This window comes from Poromitra crassiceps (genome assembly GCF_964638095.1).
Source record: "Poromitra crassiceps genome assembly, chromosome: 26".
In the NCBI taxonomy this organism is placed as follows: domain Eukaryota; kingdom Metazoa; phylum Chordata; class Actinopteri; order Beryciformes; family Melamphaidae; genus Poromitra; species Poromitra crassiceps.
Genome location: NC_139640.1, coordinates 2,007,362 through 2,024,516, shown reverse-complemented (window position 1 = coordinate 2,024,516; position 17,155 = coordinate 2,007,362). Strand labels below are relative to the sequence as shown.

General features: G+C 45.8%; 1 pseudogene across 1 annotated transcript; it reads left to right on the top strand.

Annotated features, from left to right (window-relative positions):
• The first annotated feature begins 14,823 nt into the window (after nt 1-14,823).
• On the top strand, nt 14,824-16,071 carry LOC310798882 (alpha-N-acetylgalactosaminide alpha-2,6-sialyltransferase 2 pseudogene; annotated as a pseudogene). Its single transcript has one exon. The product of its transcript is annotated as an alpha-N-acetylgalactosaminide alpha-2,6-sialyltransferase 2 pseudogene (transcript).
• Nucleotides 16,072-17,155: the final 1,084 nt, after the last annotated feature.

The following is a 17,155-nucleotide window of genomic DNA, read 5'->3' as shown; positions in this document are numbered from 1 at the left end:
TTTTGCCAATAATTCTTCCCTTGCCATGCATGCCTCCGGACTGCAGCTGATCAATACATCAATGCATGTGTTTGCATAGCACAGTAAAACGGTTCATGTTGCTTGAATGCCTGAAGTCAGCCCTGAAATGCGGTTTTACCTCCAACTAGCTATGATTTAATTCATCGTATGGTTCACGAAGAGAAACGCAATGGCTGAAAGGTTAATATTAGTATTGCTATACATTTTATATCAGGACTTGACATTCTCTGAGCAGGTTATGGATGGGAGGGCATAAAACCATACAGTATACACGATATTCACAATATGGCATTTATGGGATTTGATAGCATTTCTTCTTTGTGGAAACAATAGCAGGCACCTGTTTAGTAGTGAATGGCAGCAGTAGAAGAGAAATTGTTCAGATCTGCACACCGAGTGCAACTACTTTGCCATTGCTCGTAGGCACTTGTGATGTCACCACCTGTACGGTGACATCACGTGGCACCAAAGATCAACTTTTTACCAGACTTTACACAGATTTGGGTTTGGGGTTTAATTATTCTTTAATAAGCGGAGAGAAATTTGGTCATTTAATTCAGGAAATCCAGCCGTAGTTATTTTTCTCCTCTGTCTTCCATTCAAAGACAAGGTGGAACTATGAGAAAAAATGTCATGACTGGAGAAAATATGAGAAATTGAGGATGCGGCGTTAGTTCTGGCAGACCACGAAGTCAAGCTCAGCTCACAAATCCAGCCTGCATCAGTTGATTCCCTTCAGGCATTCAATTGGCAAATCTCATACATTATTACACCTCTCATACATCTCATACACCTTATTTAAAGCTGTTTCATGTCTGCCTTCTTTTTTCTGGCTTCCTCTGCAAGCCGTTTGCAACCCACCTCCACACCAGCTCATCCTTTCATGCTGTGTCTGGCTTAAACAGTCATTTCTATTGTCATTGTTGCTTGCTCTGCTCTGTACCTGGCAGTCTTTTCTCAAATCAAAACTTAAAGCAGCTATGAGCAAGATTTTTGATTGTTATTAAACAGTATAATTATAATATTGATGCATCACATCTTACCTATAATAGTAGCTGAGACCAAAGCCGTGTGAATCGGAGATTGCTCTCTTGATGATTATAGAGTCTGTGTCCGTCTACCGGCGGGCCGGATAAACCCGGAAGTGAAACGAAACGGTTTACGGCAGCTGCCTGCCTTCAACCGTTTCGCTCTGCCTAGCAACAGACCATAAACACGGAGAACGCCATGCAGGGGCTCGCTACTCTCGCGAACATCTCTCATTATATTCTAACAGTTTGTTTGGAAGTAATTTTGTTATTTTGTGGTTATGGCCGAAGTGGCTGCCGCAAACCGTTTCATTTCACTTCCTGATCTGCCCCGGCCGCAGACAGACTAATCGTCAAGACAACACTGGCCGATTCAATCAGGGTTCAAGCGAGACTACTCAGCGTTGGTCTCGTCTACTATTAGAGGTAAGATGGGATGCATCGATATTAAATTTAGACTGTTTAATAACAATCGAAAATCTTGCTCGTAGCTGCTTTAAGACCCACTTGTTCCTCTCTTCTTTCCCCTAGCCTAGGCCCAAGTTCTCATGTCCTTCTTTTAAAATTCTGTCACAAATGCTATGCATTTTTTTTTACCCTTTTATGATTTGTGCTTATTATTGTCTATTTTATGTGTAATTGACCAGTTACATGTATGTGTCATTGACCAGTTTTACCATGTTGTTATGATTGTTTTTATTCTCTCTTAAGCACCTTGAGGTTTCGTAGTATTTTAAAGTGTGCTATAAAAGCCATTATTATTGTTCTGCTGCTCTCCTGCCTTAGGCTTTTACATGGAACACAGGGAACGGCAGGGAGCTCCCAGAACAGAATATAACTATTGCCTACATTTGGCAATAAAAATGTATTTTTGACTATAGTGGTCCTGACAGAACACCATTAGCTACTTTCCCTGGGAAAGAGTTGCCAACACTGCTTCAAAATACAATTACTAGTGCAAGCGCATCGGCAGATTCAACAGTTTTCATTGACTAAAACTAGACTAAAATGTGACTAAAATACTTGTGGTTTTATTTGACTAAGCTGAGACTAAAATGCTCAAACTTTTAGTCGACTAAAACTTGACTAAATAAAAACAGGATGAGGTTGACTAAATATGATGATATAACAAGTACATTTAACACGGGACTAAGACTAAGGCTAAATAAAAAAATAGCCTGACAAAATGAACACTAATTGTTAATAATTATTGCGATCGCAAAATCGCAATTTCCTGGAGGGACTGAGATATGCATTGCAACATGTTTTCCCCATGTGCTGTTCACCACTGGTGCCTAGAGCATGGCCGGCGTTCCATGCAAAGAGCTGAGTGGCCAAGTCTGTCCACTCTGTGACAGGCCAGGTGTGACAGGTGATTGGCAGGCTGTGAGCTGGATGACAGGATGACTGGTGAGAGACAGCTGTGACAGAGAGCCGCCTCGCTGGGCAGTCTGACAACTCCAACGCTGCACCCAGCGCTTTGTTGGCAAGAGGCATGTCAACTAAAAAGTATGTATCATCATCAGCGTTGGGCAAGTTACTTTCTAAATGTAATATATTACATATTACTAGTTACTTTCATTTGAAAGTAATAAGTTACTTTACAATATTACTGTCTGAGTAGAGTAACTCATTACTTATTACACTACTTTTGCATTACTTTCACCAAAATAACTGCAGTAGCAGAATGACATCGCTGCCCCGGCCGGAACATCCCGAAAAATAATTTCAACCGTCTAGAAGTCTAAAGTTTAAACCGTCCAAAATTCAAAATGTTATCTTTTTCCTTTGTTATTGTCATCCATAGTGGTTATTTGCATAAAAACACACAATTTGATTAGGAAATGAGTCTATCTTTATTTAAATATGTGCTTTGATCAAAGAAAAAATGTCACTTAATTTGTAACTTGTGTTACTTGACAAAATAACTGGTATAATATTACTGAAATCCTATTGTAATAAGTTATATTACTGAGTTACTGCTAAAAGTATTACATGTACTATATTACTTTTGTAATGAGTTACCCCCAACACTGATCATCATCATGTATCATGTTCAGAAACAGGACAACAAGGGACTGAACAGAAGCCTTCATATTTCTGTACCTCACAGTAGTCTGAGTTGAAATCTGAATTTAGGACACGTATACATTATGAATAGAGTATGCATGTGAAGTTGTGTGTAAACAAAAGTCCACATGTAGCCACACATTATGTTGGACAGGTGCAGGCCCGTAGCTACCATTGAGGACACCGAGCCCCGGCCCCCAGATCTATTCATCTGTCATTGATGTTTTAAAGCCCTCATAAATAACATGATATATGACAGTTGATCAGAAATGCAACAATTTGCTTCCTCTCTGTGTGCTATATAGAAGGAAGAGACATAACTCTCACCACGTTAAAAAATCAGCTCTGATGTAAACACGCCTGTGACGTAATCAGCTTGGGCAGCACACACCTGAGACAGAACCCCCACACTGAGTCTCCCTCTGCCCTGCAGCACACACCTGAGACAGAACCCCCACACTGAGTCTCCCTCTGCCCTGCAGCACACACCTGAGACAGAACCCCCACACTGAGTCTCCCTCTGCCCTGCAGCACACACCTGAGACAGAACCCCCACACTGAGTCTCCCTCTGCCCTGCAGCACACACCTGAGACAGAACCCCCACACTGAGTCTCCCTCTGCCCTGCAGAACACACCTGAGACAGAACCCCCACACTGAGTCTCCCTCTGCCTGGCAGCACACACCTGAGACAGAACCCCCACACTGAGTCTCCCTCTGCCTGGCAGCACACACCTGAGACAGAACCCCCACACTGAGTCTCCCTCTGCCCTGCAGCACACACCTGAGACAGAACCCCCACACTGAGTCTCTCCCTCTGCCCGGCAGCACACACCTGAGACAGAACCCCCACACTGAGTCTCCCTCTGCCCTGCAGAACACACCTGAGACAGAACCCCCACACTGAGTCTCTCCCTCTGCCTGGCAGCACACACCTGAGACAGAACCCCCACACTGAGTCTCCCTCTGCCCTGCAGCACACACCTGAGACAGAACCCCCACACTGAGTCTCCCTCTGCCCTGCAGCACACACCTGAGACAGAACCCCCACACTGAGTCTCCCTCTGCCCTGCAGCACACACCTGAGACAGAACCCCCACACTGAGTCTCCCTCTGCCCGGCAGCACACACCTGAGACAGAACCCCCACACTGAGTCTCCCTCTGCCCGGCAGCACACACCTGAGACAGAACCCCCACACTGAGTCTCCCTCTGCCTGGCAGCACACACCTGAGACAGAACCCCCACACTGAGTCTCCCTCTGCCCGGCAGCACACACCTGAGACAGAACCCCCACACTGAGTCTCCCTCTGCCCGGCAGCACACACCTGAGACAGAACCCCCACACTGAGTCTCCCTCTGCCTGGCAGCACACACCTGAGACAGAACCCCCACACTGAGTCTCCCTCTGCCTGGCAGCACACACCTGAGACAGAACCCCCACACTGAGTCTCCCTCTGCCCGGTCTTCAGTTCGTCCTCCCAGAACCAGCCAGACAACAACGGGTGACATCCTCATGCACCTACACTTACACCTCAACACATACCTTCATTAAACCTTTAAACGATATATCGTGTGGTCTTTGCGACTGAGATTTGCTTTGGAGAGGGTGTCTCCACTGCTGGCATTTTAATGGTCATATCATTTACTGTGGGCACACATTTTTTGTTCCACTTTGCCATGCAAGTCAAGTGGGGCAACAGTAGTATCAGCCCCTTTTAGGGTTAGTAATGGGGTCCGTCAAGGGGGAATCTTATCCCCAGTTCTTTTTGGCCGGGGCGCATGTGCAGCCGGCCCGTCATCTCCAGTTGTCCATACCAATTAATTTCCACTAAGCGTCTTTTCCTATAAGCTCCATGCAGCTTCTTCTTTCAGTTTTCCAGTTGTTTCTAATGAGGACGGAGCGTATAGAGAAAGAGAAAGTTGTGCACTTGTGTGCTGGTGTCAGCGTACTTTCTGTCTCCTCTTTGTGTTTGAAGCGTAGCACTTGTCTATCCTGCATCTCTTTCTGTGGTCACACTCAGTGGGTCAGACAGACAGCAGTTTCGCTTGCTAGCCTGCATGAAACACACACCACTGTGTGTTGTGTGTTTCCTGTTTCCTGTTTTTTGTTGTTGTTTTTTTTACAGAATTTTTTGCCCCATTTTTATCCCCCATTAGTGCTAATTTAATTTATTTATCCTGGTTGCTACTCCACCCTCTGCCGATCTGGGGAGAGCCGAAACTGGCTCCATGCTTCCTCCGAGACATGGGCAGTTAGCCAGCCGCTTCTTTTCACCTGACAGGGGAAGCTTCACCGGTAGGACATAGCATGTGGGAGGATCACGCTATTCCAACCAGTTCCCCTCCCTCCGAACAGGCGTCCTTAACGACCAGAGGAGGCACCACATTAGCAACCAGGATATAGCATCTGTTTTGTCTCCTTTTTTATGATGCAGCTGTATGTAGCACTGTTGTCCAAGACAAATTTCCTCTCGGGGACAATAAAGTATATCCTGATCCTGATCCTGATCCTGAACAGGCGTCCTTAACGACCAGAGGAGGCACCACATTAGCAACCAGGATATAGCATGTTTTTGGTGAAGGGGTTCCTATATGAAGGAAACCCCCCGGGAGGCACGGGGAGAACATGCAAACTCCACACAGAAAGGCCCTTTTGACGACCCCACCCGGGCGGTGGGCACTCGAGGACATGCGGACGGGCACGCATTCCTTAAGCGTTCACAGCGTCCCAGGTGGGAATCGAACCCAGGACCTTCGAGCTGTGAGGCGACATTGCTTACCACTGCACCACCGTACCCCCCGTGTTTCCTGTTTTTGATACCTAACATCTATGGGTTAGGGTTTGGGGTTAAAATCGCTAAACCGGAAGTCAAATTGTGGGAGATTGTTGCTTAGTTCACGGACATCGGCAGGCTCATCAACGCTTTACCGCACCGCCCATATGCTAGGTTTCGACCTAGCCTTGTTAATCTGTATGTTGATAATCTGTCCAAGTAACTGAATAGTTGTAACACCGGGTGCTTCATTGGTAATACACTAGTGAACCATTGAATGTATGCAGATGATCTTGTTGTTCTGAGCCCGAGTAGTGCTGGTCTCCAGCAGCTGGGTGATTATCGGAAAACTTGCCATTTTATGTATCTGGAACAACATTCCTCTGTAAATCTGAATAAACAACAAATAAGCAATAAAACATTTTATAATTTACTTTCTCAGATATGTCTCTTAACTCATTGAGTGCCAGCCACTTTTGGAGAACGGACGCTCCCAGTGCCAGAGTTTTCAGAGCGTTTTCAGTGATTTCTCGAGGCCCACAGAATATTGTGTGATATTACTATGTAAACACTGAACACGCACAAAGAACGAGCTGGCTCTATTGTATCATCAGCAAAAAAAAGTTTATTGATACCATTTTCCGTTCTTTAGTTATGAGCCGGAGAAGATAGGTCGTTTTGAGCAAATACAGGCGTTTCAAATTATTAGCTGAGATATTCCGCCTTTTGTGAAATGAAGCATTTCAAGCACATTCACGGACTCTGAAGATAATATTTTCTGATGTAGTGACGTGGTGTAGTTGTGTGATGCCCTGCGTGCCCCACCCCCCTCTCCCCCCCTCCCCCCCTCAGCTGCAAACTCCTCCCCACACTACACACAGCCAACACGCACCCACTCTATTTTCGGAGCGCTCCGTTTTTGTTCCCAGCGCGATACGGAAATGCCAAACCGGACTGCAGGAAAGGTTTGGCCCTTCGGCGTCGGGTGCTGCCTTTCTGGCGCCTAATCGTGTGGATAAACTATGTAGACAGACAGACAGAGGCAGAGGGGGGGCTCAGTTGTGTGCGCGGATTGACTTCTGTTCGCAGCCAACGTCAGCTGCAGACAGAGCAATCTATATGGCTCTGGCTGCAGCATGAGCGGTTTCTCTTTGATCACGGCTTTTTCCAGTTGTTTTCCGGACCTTTCTCTAATCTGGAGAGCACTGTCGCCACCTAATGAGTCCGTAAAATAGGTTATACACCTTCAATAGCTCCCATATTTGCACAGGAGATGCCTGAGGCTTTGATCCACGTCCCACCGTCAAAAAACACATTTGACGTCGATCGACGTCCTTGGCACTCTACGTCACTATTTACTTGGACGTCGATCGACGTCCTTGGCACTCAATGAGTTAATAAAAACATTTTGTTTTTAAAGAGTTTTAAACACTTTTTTGTGTGAAGCATCTTGCAAAAAACGCGAAAATGACCTGTATCTCAGTCTGATCTTTCTATTTTGGCTAGCTATTAACTCATTCACCGCCAATGACGTCTTTGACGTGTTATCAGAAATAGCCCTCCCCGCCAATGACGTGTTTGACGTGTTTTTGTTTTTATTGGTGCAGCGCCTGCAGCAAACACTTGCCCAGCCTGTGACACAGACACAGGTCCCTGCCTTCAAAGGGTAGCCGACAGCACGCGATCAAACACATACCGCAGCTGTTGTTTTGAAATTGAGCAAGAGGAAAAGCAGCAAAACGGGTAACGCTTCCTTGTGCAGACAGGAGAAACGCCATTGAAACGCCCTCGGCGCGCTGCACGAGCTGGAGTCGCCTTCCTCTGTGCCAGCCAGGAGAAAACGGGAGAAAGTAATCAAGAGATGTGTTTGATCATCGGAGGAATGAGGAAATGATCGATCAGTTTGCGAGGGCGGTGAGGACGTGTTGAATAGCCGAGGGGAAAACGGGAACGATCATAGATATGACAGGGAGACATGGACGAGGACGGGTGTACCAGAACAAATCAAAATAAACACAGGAACAGCTAGGCAGCAGCGGGCAGAAGGCAGTCACAGCAGCCCGCTGTCCTTCTCAAGAGCTCTTCAGTTGGTTCATGAAATCGCTGGGCTGCGTGCCCTCCAGTGTTGCTCCTGGCCAATCCCAGCGCCACAGGGCGTGGTTATTGCTTATCCTATGTGGGGTTAGAAATCTAAAAGGATCGTGTGTGTGTGTGTGTGTGTGTGTGTGTGTGTGTGTGTGTCTGTCTGTCTGTCTGTCTGTCGGTGTGTCTGTCTGTCTGTCTGTCTGTCTGTCTGTCTGTCTGTCTGTCTGCACACTCACACCGAGTAAACTGTATTGTTGAATGTAAAAAAAAAGCACTTCATGTGTATATATATATATATATATATATATATTTTTGTCATTTGTGTCCTAACGAATAATATTTACATGTCTGATGTCAATACAGTTCAAAATAAAAGAATTGAGAGTGAGTTATGCCTGAGATTGTGCCCTTTTACAAAAATTGCCTTTTCTCCTGTTTATTTTCTCTGGGAGACATTCTGGGGGAAAACAGGGTGTATATAAATGGCTATAAGTAGAGTACAGAACATGCTAAAAGCTCACTTTTTTTTTCCTGGTGAACCCAGAGACGTACATCTTCATTTTGAGGTATTGCAAATCACTCTGGTGCTAATAGATAATTTACTGTGGGTCTTGAAAGATGACCAACAATTATGAAAATCTTTGGCCTGTGCTAAATATTGGCAGTCCTAAACTGGCGGTGAATGAGTTAAGGCCAAAAAACATCAAAATATCATAAAAAAACATACACCTATATAATGCCCCAAGTGTTGTTTAATTACTCATGAATGAGTTTTATTCTTAATATGTGTAAAATTATGAGAAAAAGAACAATATAGTCTTGTATCCATGTTGTCGTCAACCCTGTTACTTTTAATGAAAACACCCCTTCAGACATAATGGACTGTTCCAAAAGTTGTAGCATTTCCAGGAAGTGACATCACCTGCCTTTTGTAAAGATGATGGTGGAAAGATAAGTAAGTGACATCTGCTTTTAATGAATTTTCTTCAAGTTTTGTAAAGTCTGACAGAGGGGGACGAGCACGCTGTGTCAGCCCTGTTACCAGAAAAGCATACATTCAAAAGTGATTTGTTTGGAATTTTAAATGTAGATATATAAGATAATTTCGGCCTCTCATGAATGCACACCATGTGGTGTTAGCACCTTTACCAGATGGCTAGTAATGGCTGCCATACACGTCGCTCTTATGAACACTGCACTATTTATTTTGATATTGCTTTTTTCCTACTGTCTCTAGGGATTATTTTTAGTGTTGTATGTCTTTTTATATGGACCTTGAGTCTGGAATAGTTTTGATTGATTGATTGATTGATTGATATATGAGCATAAACCCACGGTGCTCCCTCTACACAGGACTCCAGACATAACTCTTTTCTAACCTTGTGAGCAGGCGTATAGTGGTAAATACAGAGGTGGGTAAAGTTAAACTATCCAAGGTGAGTAGTTTACCCACCTTGTTTGCCCTCATTGATTGATACAGTTGATCTGAGAATAGGTGAGTAAACGATCTGCCTCATTTCAAAGAGGAGGGTAAAGTGTGTTTACTTGCGTTGTGTTCACCCTCCACTACGTCCCGGCTTGTGAGAGGAGGGTAAAGTGTGTTTACGTGCGTTGTGTTCACCCTCCACTACGCCCCGGCTTGTGAGAGGAGGGTAAAGTGTGTTTACGTGCGTTGTGTTCACCCTCCACTACGCCCCGGCTTGTGAGAGGAGGGTAAAGTGTGTTTACTTGCGTTGTGTTTACCCTCCACTACGCCCCGGCTTGTGAGAGGAGGGTAAAGTGTGTTTACTTGCGTTGTGTTTACCCTCCACTACGCCCCGGCTTGTGAGAGGAGGGTAAAGTGTGTTTACTTGCGTTGTGTTTACCCTCCACTACGCCCCGGCTTGTGAGAGGAGGGTAAAGTGTGTTTACGTGCGTTGTGTTCACCCTCCACTACGTCCCGGCTTGTGAGAGGAGGGTAAAGTGTGTTTACCCCCCCCCCCCCACACACACACACAAAACTCATCATTTAGGCTTGTGATGGCCGTTTTAAAATCCTACCAATGGGTTGAGATAATTTCAGGAGCACAGAAGGGTTAGTTGCTAGGGTGACATTGCAAGTCTGGACATTAAAGAAACACTCCGCCCATTTTCAATGGCAAATTATTTTGCACATAATCTCACACATATCTGAAAAATGTCAACAGTTTTGCAGACATTCATTTAGTTTGACAGTTATTGAGAGATGATTTGAGTTCAGTTGTGGACTAGTGATGCCATTCACGCACAAATGACATCACTGGTCCACAACTTAATTGAAATTAACTCTCAATAACTGTCAAACTAATGCCTACCCCACACTACAGGATAATTTGCAAGATTATGGTCAAGATTCCCCCCTCCCGATTTTCTCGGGGGTGCTCCCGATTTGATGCGCGTCAGGCAGATAATCTTCTCAAATGATCCTGTAGTGTGTGGGGTTCAAAGATTCACAATCGGGAAGACTGCCTCTTCCCGATTGTCAATCGGGCATATCTAACATGTTAGATATTTACAACCCGACAGGCGATTGCATCTTGAGCAGAGAGCCAGTAGTAGCTGCGTTTCCATTACAGTTTTTCGCAAAATAATCTGGTCCGCCCGCAGCCCCGCACAGAAACAAAGAACGAGGAAATTGTCCTCGAGGTGAAATACCCGTGCGTCTTTGAACGGGGCGGAAAACTAATGCTATACTGCAAAGCATGTAGCCTACAACAAGCGCTTAGGTCCCGCATCGGCAGTGTCCGCACGGAAAAGTGAGTCAAATCAGCAGACGCCCCCTCCACAAGGCACCTGTGCAGACGGTTTTCGCCTGGCCGTGCACAGTAGGCCTACACCCCGAACGGACGCGGCTGTCCGCGCAAATATTAGTTAAACAAATCCTTTCAGTGCAAATGCATTATAAAAACAAAAAATAAGATTTGTTTAGAAAACGAAATGACACAAATGTATTATTATTATTATTATTATTATTATTATTATTATCATTATTACTACTACTACACCCGGTGCGCACACTGAATAGGCATTTTAAAAGTTAACGTCGAGCCCTGCTTCCAAGGTGAATCTTCTGCATAATCTTCTAGTGTGTGGGGTTGCGTTTGAACAGACGCGATTGTGTGTGTGTCCCAAGATTGAAATGTTAAAAAATCGGCTCTCTCTGTCCTGTAGTGTGTGGGGTCTCAAGATTTTTATAATCTTCAAGGATTTGAAAATCCTGTAGTGTGGGGTAGGCATAAATGAATGTCTGCGAAACTGTTGACATTTTTCGGATATGTGTGAGATTATGTGCAAAATAATTCGCCATTTCAAAATCGGAACCAATTTCAAAACCTTTAAGGTTGTAACGTGTCACTGTAAACTAAGGGTTAGGGTTACATTTGCTAGAGAACTGCAAATGGGTCTGCTGCAGACCTCCACTGGATACAAATCTAGTCTGCTGCAGACCTCCACTGGATACAAATCTAGTCTGCTGCAGACCTCCACTGGATACAAATCTAGTCTGCTGCAGACCTCCACTGGATACTAATCTAGTCTGCTGCAGACCGCCACTGGATACAAATCTAGGAGCATGAAATGCATTGGAGTGCTGTAAACGGGTCACTATGGTCCTGCTACGACTTTACAATAAGATGTGAATCACCATCAGCTCTCTTTGGTGGTGTTGACATCAGGTAACTCATTCTCATTAAGCGGCTGCACACACATACAGTATGCACTGATAGACACAACCCCAAGTGATCAAAGACTCGCCGAGCGCCAGAGAAACTGCTGACTGCTAAACAATCGTTTCTCCAAGGCCAGGACATATGGCACGTCGTCTGCCCCCCGTTCCAGCCCGGGCCCTCCCCGTAATCACCGCTCTTAATCTGAATAATCAAACACCCCAGGTGGGGGGGGGGGGGGGGGGGGCATGGCCCTGTCGAGTGCAGCTTTCCATACTCTCTCCGCTAGCTTACCGCAGGTGAAATGCGTCGTGCCGGGCGGGAGTCCTGGGAGCTTCCTGGCTGGAGGGGTGCATCTCATTGGGCACATCTAATTACTAGGGATGGGCATCGAATTTCGAATTTTCGAATAATCGTTGTTATTATCAAGGTCGACTTTTATTATTGAAATTCGAAATTCGAAATTCGAAAAAAAAAAAAAAAAAAAAAAAAAATTTGAGTGAAATGTTGCATTGTCTCCCCTGATTCTAAGTATAGTCAAATCGCTTGGTTTGAGCAAGTAAAACAATTTTTATAAGCATTTTAAGCAAGGTTTATGGAAAAATGAATGGCGGATGAAATCCCATGAAGAGGGAGAGGGGGTGACTTTGGCACCCCTTTGGCACTCAGACCTGAGCCTACTAAATATTTAATGAACCACTCATGATTGTCAAAACTGTTTTTTATTTTCGAAAATGTCAATGTCATGTAACATGTTCTTTACTTCAGTGGTGCAATGCTTGTTTGAGCTAAAAATCCACAGCAGAAGCTTTTTATATTAATTAATAAAGCCGTAGACTTAGAATCAGGGGAGACAATGCAACATTTCACTCACAAAAAAAAAAAAAAAAAAAATTACATTTTTTTTTTTTTTTCGAATTTCGAATTAAATTCGAATTTGGCCAGCGAATTTCGAATAGTGTTTTTGCTAGAAATGCCCATCCCTACTAATTACAGAGCACGTTGTGTGTTCCTGTCCTCGGCATGGTGAGCTCACGCACTCTGAGGTGCTGCTGTGTTCCTGTCCTCGGCATGGTGAGCTCACGCACTCTGAGGTGCTGCCACACACGAGCTGGGAAGATGGGTGGGACACATTTCACGATTAAAAAACGCGATTTCAGACGGAAGCCCGTCTTTATTGTCACACGAACACTACAACACATGCATGCGGCCACAACACACACTCATGCTGACGGTGGCCGGTGAAATATGTCCTCTGCATTTGACCCATCCAGGCTTGTCCTTTCCTCCGGGGGGCAGGCCAGGAGCAGTGGTCGCTTTTTCTTTCCAGCGCCCGGGGACCATCATTGGACCATCATTGGACCAACTTCAGATGTTGTCGTCACTGGTCGGATGACGATCTTCTGCATGTTTTTAGTGGGGGGTTATGTACGGAGGAACCCCCTGGGGGGCACGGGGAGAACATGCAAACTCCACACAGAAAGGCCCTTTCGACGAGATAGCCCACCTGGGCAGTAGGCACTGAAGATATGGGGGGGGGGTCACAACTCCAGCATCCCAGGCGAGAATCGAACTCAGGACCTTCTAGCTGTGAGGCGACAGCGCTACCGACTGCGCCACCGTACCCCTTTCACCTCGAGTGTTGAATTTCCAGGCAGAGGATATACAGTAGATGATATGCATGCGAGCAAACATTTGAGTATGGAACCTTAATTTCACATTTTTCAGCGGTTAGTGAGTGTTCATAGCAACGTTAGGCTATATTAAAACCAATCCCGTTTGACCAATCTGCGTACAAATAACACGCCTTTACACAAATTGCGTGCAGTGCATTATGCCAATTTGACAATTTTGTGTGCAGGTGATACGTCTCGCCTGGGACACGTGTAACATAAGTGTAAAGCTAGTCAGAATGAGAACATTTTCCGGCCATAACTTTCACAATAAAAAGCCCCTGCAACATGACTGATTTTAAAATGGTTCTAATGGTTGTGTTTTGGGAAGTAGAACAATTTGGTTAAAGCTGCATTCAGCGATGTTTTTGTGTTAAAATAAGTGTTAAATGGCTCTATATTCTGACAGCCATCACTGAAATAGAGTGTTTGGTTAGTAACTTGGAACCCCCAACCCCCTACTGGGTTCCCTCTCCTGTAGTCCTGCAGGCAGGGCGGACGTATCTCTGCAACCATACCTCGTAGAGACTCACGGATGGCGTTGGATTCGGGGTAAAAAAATACATAATAGTCCTTTAAAGGGATCGCGATCCGACCTTCCGTTTCCCAGAAAATGACAACTTTTCTCTGATTGGATAAAAAGTATTGGCGCCGACCTCAAACTATCCAATCAGAGAAAAGTTGACATTATCTCCCATTAAAGGACTATATGTATTTTTTTCACCCCCCGAATCCAACGCCGCCGTCCTTGAGCCGTCTCTACGAGTTACGGTTGCGGAGATACGCCTGCCCTGCCTGTAGGACTACAGGAGAGAGATAGAGGACAGCAGGGGGTTGGGGGTTCCAAGTTACTGACCAAACACTCTATTTCAGTGATTGCTGTCAGAATATAGAGCCATTTAACACTTATTTTAACACAAAAACATCGCTGAATGCAGCTTTAAGGTTAAGGTTTGGGTTATAGGCTTAAATAACAAAAACCGAGCATAACGAGCCCTACCTGACCCGAGCCATAATTGTTTATTTAAAAACCACAGGCCAGACCTCTAATATATTATAATATATTATAATATACCTCTATATTATGGTTGGGGGTGAGGGGGGGGTGGCGCTGTGTCCCAGCCTGGCCTTCTCTCCCACGCCTTAAATGATGAAATTAGCTAGCTGTGTATGTTTTTGTAACTCTGACCATCTCCGAGTTAAAAACAGCGTGAACACAACTATTCCGGGGGTCGGAAAAAAATCAGAATTGAAAGTTGTGCTCCAAGTTGTCTTGAATGCGGCATTACAGTCAAGAGGAAAAAAAATACCAAAATATTTGACATCATCACTGATGACAACACTGATGACATCATCATTGATGACATCATCACTCATATCTGTTCAGTCAGGAATTGTGATGTCATCGGTGATGATGTCATCAGTTTTGTCACTGCACACCTACTAACTTGTTATAGATAAAGATTGCGGGGAAGGCTGTCCATGGTTATGGCGCTCCAGAAGAAGCTCCAGAAGAAGGTGGTGCTTTGGTTCCTGACTGTCAGCTGCCTGCTGCTGTACTGTATCTACAACCTGTACTCCATGCCTTTGGCGCATGGTTCTTGGGTGGTCAAGCAGCTGCCTTGGTCAAGAGACACCAGTGGGTCTTTGTCAGAGTCTGATGGCAACGATAATGGCAGAACCGCCACCAAACGCCTTAATCTACGGCCCCGGCATCCCCCCCGCATCACTCTCGGGATGACAGAGCCTCCGTTCATCGGAGATACCTACAGCAGTGAAGATATCCCACTGCAAACAGACTGTCTGTACAGTGTGAGGAGGAGAGTCCCATCAACTGACTTCAGTGGGCGTTTTCTGAAGAGAATTCCAGTCCTCCAGTGGGCCAAGCATGCCACTCGTGAGCAGTACCAGCGCCTGAGCCAGTACCCAGGGACACACGGCTGGGGGGAGGTCGACTACGAGACGCTGGTGGCAACGCTCTCTGTCCTCAACTCTTCTGCTAACTGGCAGATGTTTGATGACTGGATCCATCGTGGGAGCAAAACGCAGTGTATCCGCTGTGCTGTGGTGGGGAATGGCGGGATCCTGAAGGACTCCAAAAAAGGGACGGAGATCGACGGTCACGACTACGTCTTCAGGACCAACGGGGCAGTCATTCAGGGCTTTGAGCAGGACGTGGGGTCACGGACCACCCACTACACGTTCTCCACCAACACAATGAGGAACTCCATGACAGCCTACGCCGACGTCGGGTTCCGAGGGCCGCCTGTGTCTGAGGAGACACGGTACGTGTTCTTGCCAGATCACGACCGCGACTACTTGTTGATGAAGGCTGCCGCCACACACACTCCAGTGGAGAGAGGGCCTGAGCGCAGCGAGTCTCCACCCAGCTACTTTGGAGAAAATGTATCGGCATTAAAGTTGAAAATGTATCATCCAGATTTCATCCGATACCTCAGAAACAGATTCCTCCCATCCTATATCATGAAAACCAAATATAAGAACATATACCGTCCGTCAACTGGCGCTGCAATGCTGCTGGGCGCTCTGCACACCTGCGACCAGGTGAGCGCGTATGGCTTCATGACCCCAGACTATAGCAAGTACTCTAATCATTACTACGACAAGACCTTCTCCCAGGTGGACTTCCCTGCCAACCACGACATGCGCATGGAGATGAGGCTGTGGCAGCAGCTGCACCGGGCGGGCCTCATGCGTCTTTACATGCGCCAGTGAGTCGGAGTGGGTCAGAAGTGACGTCACCACCACCCCGCCCGCGTGCACGCTAACCAACAGTAGATGAGCACATGACCAGGGTTGCCAACTCACATGTTTCTGGCGTGTGACACTCTTTCACTATTCCCCCACTATTCTAAAGCATGGCACCCATTCTACCCTAAAGCATGGCACCCATTCTATCCTATATTTCTATATTTCTCTATGACTGGTCAATGTGCTATTATTACTACTGTAATTTGCTACTGTTGTGTCAGCTAGCCCTCCTCTCCCCGTTCTCTCCACATACTCTCTCTCATACTCCCCCTGCTCTCCCTCCCCACCTCCTCCCCTTACTAAACTCTCCCCCCACACTATTCTAAAGCATGGCACCCATTCTCTTTCTCTTTCCCCCTTCCCCTGCTCCTTCCCCACCTCTCCTTCCTTGTCCTCTCCTCCCCCACATTTCATATTCCCTCCCCACCTCCTCCCTGCTCTCTCCTCCCCCACATCCCCCGCTCTCCCTCCCCCCCAGTGTTGCCAGATGGCAAATGTTGAATTATCGTACCAGAGGGTCAAAATTATCGTTTTTGGAGTGAAATTATCGTACAAATACGATAATTATCGTACGTCTGGCAACGCTGCTCCCCCCTCTCCCTCTCTCCTCTGCTCTATCCTATTTCCTATATTTTTCTATCAATTGTTCAATGTGTTATCATTACTACTGTCATTTGCTACCGTTGTGTCAGCTAGAATTAGCTAGACATATTTTCTGTGAAGCCCTCTGGGACATGCTTGTGAATTAGGGCTATACAAATAAACTTGACTTGACTTGGTTAATTTATATTGTGTTTTCTTGTGTGTGTGTGAATATTATAGGCCATCTGCTGCGGAGGTCGACAGGGTGACTCAATGATCACTTGGCTATAACAGCTGAGACCTTGCCACACACTTTCTGGCCTGTACTGTTTTGGCACAAAAACATCCATTGGAAGCGATGAAGACCACCAAGCCTCATTTCCAAGACCAAACAGCAAATGACGAAGCAGCATTATTGCAGTACTGTATTTAGCATGGTGATACATCACCTCTCGGACAGCACGGT